We start from the raw sequence: 5,561 nt of genomic DNA, 5'->3' as shown, positions 1-5,561 counted from the left end.
TTTGAGGGCGGCAGCCCCGCCCCGGGGGCGGCCCCGGGGGGGGGCGCGGGGACACGCACAGACACACAGACACACACAGACACACAGACACGCACAGACGCACAAACGCACCCGCAGACTCAGCCCTCCATCCCACGCGTGGGATCCGTCCCGTCCACCCCACGGCTGCCGCAGGTTTGCCGCCCCCGGAGCTGCATCCCTGCCCGGATCCCACCTGTTGCAGGTGCCTCGCAGCAAGGCTTGTGTCTAAATCGGCGTGTGGATGGATCTCAGCCTTCCCCAGGGGGCTGGAGAAACACCAGAACCTGCCGCCAGCGCTTGGGAAGGGCTGTGCGCTGCTTGCAGGCAACTTTTAGTGGCAAAACTCCCCGAACAAAGGCAGAAGTGCTTGAGGGAAATGTGAGATTTCAGAGAAGAGGTGGTGTTTAGCGAAAAAAACCAGCCAGGTTTGCTAAAACTCTTAACTCTCCTCTTCAGTTCATGAAAGCAAAGCAGCAGCAGGCAGGTATCTTTCACCTTCTCATCCCTTCCAGACATCAGGAGGGTTTTCCTTCATGGAAATGAAAAGCCACAGAATGAGAGTGAGTGCCAATCTACACCCTCTTCCTCCCGTAACACTAATCAGAAGGAGAAACCTTGGGGTTAGATGTTTCAGAACTGATGGAGAAAGACTGATATTTATATTCACAACGGACTTGCCTGAGACTAGGTGTGATTTGAACATCACTTGCCTACACATCTGCAGCAATTTCAAGTACCTTGAACTGTGTTCTGTGTCTTTGCAATCCTAGTGTGTGCTCCCAGAATAATTTCTAGCAACTTTACCATCTCCTTTGAGTTCCCTTGCTGATTAATTTTTCCAGGTCGCTTTTGATTCGAGATATATACATATATATATCAATTTTGTGCAAATACTGATTGCTTTAGGGAGGCTCTGAGAGGCAGAGCAGAAAAGGCTTTTGAAAAGTACGTAACATTTTCCCAGAACAAGCTTCTATTTGATCTGAGGGAAAAACAAATACAAAACTGCCCTGAGAAAAATGAAAAGTTGTGGTTTACTTTGAGAATAACAGGTCTGAAAATTACACTCTTTCAGAGAGATCCCAATGGTGATGTCTAGCTTTTCCAGTGTGCCACGGAAAAGGAGGAGCTGTGGAACTGAAGCCTTTAAGCAGCAGTGTGCGAGCAGTTTGGTACAGGAGTTCCCTGGCCAGCAGCCTGAGGTCACCACCAAACTCCATAAAAATGATTATCAAGATGCTAATGCAAAACCAGGGCTAAAAGCAATGCCTGCATTTCATGAGTGTGTTCAGAAAGGAGCTCCCCAGCAAAGGAGAGGAGTGTGTGCTCGATAATGACATTCGAGGGAGTCCATATTTTTACAGAATACGTCCACAAGTCTCTTGCGAGCAAGACCAGCCACTACAAAGGTTACTTTTTGACCCATCCTTGCCTTACCTTGCCAAAGGGTGTTTCTGGCCCTGGGGTGATGGCTTCCCCATGGCACCTCTCCTGCAGCTTCTTCTCCCCTGTGCTTCCTACTGTGGCTCCTCAGCATCAGCGGTGTGGTGCACCCAGTGGGAGGTGCCCGAGTTCCTGTATGGGGTGAGGGTCACCTGGTGCTGATCCGGAGCATAGTGGGCCAGGAAGGCCACTTTTTGTCTCCATCTCTCTTTCCAGGACCTAGAGCCCATCTGCCTCAGACAGAGAGCATCCCGGTCCAAGTTGTTAGTGAAGAGCTGCCCATCAGTTCCTAGTGAGGTTTGTAACTTGGCTTTGGAAGGTGTCACCATGGCTGATACTAACAAAGGTCCTTGGCAGAGTGATCACAAGAACTAGTTTCTTGCTAGAGATACTCTTAACACAATCAACTTACAAGGAAATACCGCCTATGCTTTGAAATACGAGCAAGGGGAAAGCACCCTGCAGTTTGACAGGGACAGAGACAGTGAGGTTTTATGAGAGCTGATGTAAAACTCAGAGCGCTGAGAAGAGCTTGTCACAGCCACTTCTCCTTCATGTCCTCACGGGGAAGAGCAGGTGAAAAACAACACCTTATTTAGACTGCCAATATTTATTCAGGATCTCGCACAGCTTCAGTGATACCAGGTCCAGTTTGGAGATAAAAAAGGTTCTTAAAGCTCATTGGCTCTCACAAAAACTCATCATTACCTGCACATGAGGGTGTGGATGACACATGTCCACCTCTCTGAGTGTCGCTTGTCGTCCCACACCCCCTCAGTGCTGGCAGAGAGAGGCTTTGCTTCCACACAGCAGAGGAGTATGCTTGCAAAGTGGAAAAAAAAAGAGCAGAGATGATGACCTCCTCCTCTGTAACAGCTATGCTTCCGCTCCCCCTCAAAATCCTCCAGCAACATACCCCACAGATAAATGCCACACAATAGACACACAGTTCAATAGCTCTGCTCCCATAAATATTGCACACCATGGATTTAAAGGTCTTGGGTGTGGGACTGCAGGAGTTTAGTTTGGTAACCAGGCAAGTTGAGAGAAACCATAGCCTGTGAGAGGATTCAGCTCCCCTTATTTTGTTCCACATGCATCCAAGGGCTGCCCTGAGACAACTGCAAAACACAAAGTATGTCAAAGGCTGGAGAAAACCAAGGGTCTGAGGAACTCTGCAAAAGATATGGGTGACCATTAGGCAAACCACCTTTGGTTCCTTAGTAGCATGAAAAAGTACCCAAATACCCCTTCAAAACTCCAGCAAAATGTCCTAAATGCAGATGGCACCAATGTTGCTTACAGCGGTATCAGTTACACCATATTTCAAATAAAATTTTGCATGGCTGAAATAGGTTTAGGTTTCTCCAGTTGATTTAGGTGGCTCATTAAAACATGAATTAAGATAAAAAGATCTCAGAGCAAGTTTTACTGGTTTGGCAGCAGGGTGCCACAAGTTAGAGGTGCAGATTGACCTGTAGATCTATTGCTGTTAGTATCAAAGCACCTCAGTGAAGGTAGCTGCTATGTATGCAGCTCACGTACCAAACTCAGTAACCGCTCTGCTTGTCCTATTTCTTTAAAGGACTAAATAAGGATTGAAGGTAGAGAGTATTTTAAAAAGTAGCAAATGCTTTTGATAAAGAACTTCTCCTTCAGCTCCAGCTTTGCACAATAGCACTTGAGGTAGAAGATCTCAAATCCTTGTTTGGAAAAGCTGAAAGTGAAAAAAAAGAAATAGCAATTAAATTCTCTTGCTTCATAGCATTATAGATTTTTAACGCTATGCATTTTAAAAACCACACGGATGTCCCATTATTTTTTCCCTTAAGTTCAGAAATGTCTTTAATGTAATGATACCTGGAAGGATGATTTTTTTCCATTAAGGCTTTGTGATGGCAGATCATTAGTTGAGATGTTTCTTTTATTGGTTTATTTTCAGATTACGGTAATTACACATCAAAGAGTAAAGAATTTCCCTATTGGTTGTGTTTTGGTTTTTTTTTTAATGTGAATCTGGGTGTGTAAAATAGCTTTTAAAAAGTATAAACATGGCTATTTTTTCTAGAAAATTTGTTTTCTTTGGGATCTGCATGGCTTCTGAAAAATGCAACCAAAAATTTGGAGTATAGATGAATAAGATTCACTAGGAAGTGGAAATGATCTTATCCCCAGTAACTCTTTCCTCCTTTGGGCTCAGGCTGTCTTGTGTTAGTGGGTACCAGCCCTCACTCTCCTGCTCAGAGAGCCTCTGGTCCGGCTGCTGCACTTTCTCAGGCTCCCCAACAGCCACTTCTCTTCCACAGCACCCCTCGCCCTTCCCAAAATCCTGCCCTGAGGAATCCCACAAAGACATTCTCATTTGCAAAGAGAAGAAAGTACCCTGGGTCCACTCTGACTTTGGTGGTGTTTGGCGAAGTCTTACAGGAAGGGGCTTCAGTAGATGCCTTCATGCTGGAAGCATTTGCACAGCCATTATGTGATCCTGCTATGGGTCAGGAAGCCCTCCAGCTTGGGGACAACACCAATGTCATGTTATTTAGCTGATGCTGAAAATAAATTCAAATAATGACAATTTTCCCAAAGGCAGGAGTGGGGGTAAGGAGTATGCGGCTAAATCCCAGGCTGGGCTCTTTTTGTAGAAAGAATTAATCAAGCAACTGTAACTGGAAAAACATGTATAAAAAGTGCAGATCGCTGTTTTGGAAACAGAAAGAGGAGCAGTTAACAGATGCCTTGCTCCTGAGGAGTATTCAGAATACTGATATTACACATTGATGTTTCCATAATCAGAACTGGGAACAAAATAATAATCAGCATCTGGATTTGTGGCACGACTTTGTCCCTCACCTTTTCAGAAGATAATTCTCAGTAGATGCAGACCTGTATTTATAAATGGAAAAGATTTTCCTCATCAAATATGTTCAGCTACCTTCAGCTTTGCACTAACCAGAGATACTGAGGAAACCAGAATTGATACCCGTCAGCATTTTCTCCTGAAAATATTGAGCACGTGTTTTGCATGTAGCACAGGTCCCGCAGGAAGCCTAAGCCCAGATCCTTGGCACAACCCATGCCCCAGCACCCGATTTCTACCAGTGGGGTGGGAGATGAGGGTGCCAGCTGAGCTGCTGTGTGCAGCTGGGCTGCAGAGGGTGGGAACGATGCGCTGGCGCCCGGCAAGGGGTCTGTGAACATCCCCGCAAAGAAAAATGCTGGAGAAGCAGATGAAAGACAGACTGAAAAGGAAACAAAGTGGAAATAACAGAGTCAGTGAATCCCCCTACCATTTGTCTGGAAATCAAGTCAGAGATAAAGCTGTCTGCTGCAGAAAAGAAATAGATGCTTCTTTTTTTCCCAACCCCACCCTTAGATGGGTACAAACTACTTATTAGTGGCAGACCCCAACCCCCACATCCAAGGCAGATGCCCTCCTCCCTCCCCCCTGCTCCCTCCCTCACTCTACCCAGCAAATCCCTCATCCTTGTGTCAGGCTGGATGCTGGCTCCATCCTTTTCTGGCTCAGCTGGTGCAGGCTATGTGGATGCGGCGCTACACAGAGATGCACAGACAGTTCAGGTCCCAGTACTGGTAGATTTGATGTGACATGAGAACAACCATCCCACAGTTGTCCTCATCCACAGATTCCTATCATGGTCAGGTTTTTCCAGCCTTCCCTGTGCAGCTCCACAGGACTGAAAGGCATCAGTTCTCTGTCCACTTCTCCATTTTGGACCAGCAATGCGAATCCCTCGACTGTTACAGGGGAGCAGGAAACCTCTTCCCACTAGAATGCTGCTGGAATGGAGGCATCAGGACTTAGGCCATCAGATGGGATCTAAGAGGAGATTTCCTAGAGGAAAAGCTGACATTTCTCCCAGCCACATGCTGCTCAGTGCTACCCAGCCAGGGGCTGCAGTCTCGGTTACAGTTAATGACTTCCATTATTTCAGTCTTCTCCTAGAATGCAATGTTGTCCAAATAAAGTAGGGACTGTACACACTCCATGGGACTTTCCTCTACGCACCACTGAGTCTTACCCACCTATGCCAGTGAGAAGGGAAGGAGGCACCCCAAGAGCAGTGCTGAGCAGAGAT

The sequence above is a fragment of the Cuculus canorus genome, chromosome 2 (assembly GCF_017976375.1).
Source record: "Cuculus canorus isolate bCucCan1 chromosome 2, bCucCan1.pri, whole genome shotgun sequence".
In the NCBI taxonomy this organism is placed as follows: Eukaryota; Metazoa; Chordata; class Aves; order Cuculiformes; family Cuculidae; genus Cuculus; species Cuculus canorus.
Note: the sequence above shows the minus strand (reverse complement) of the source record.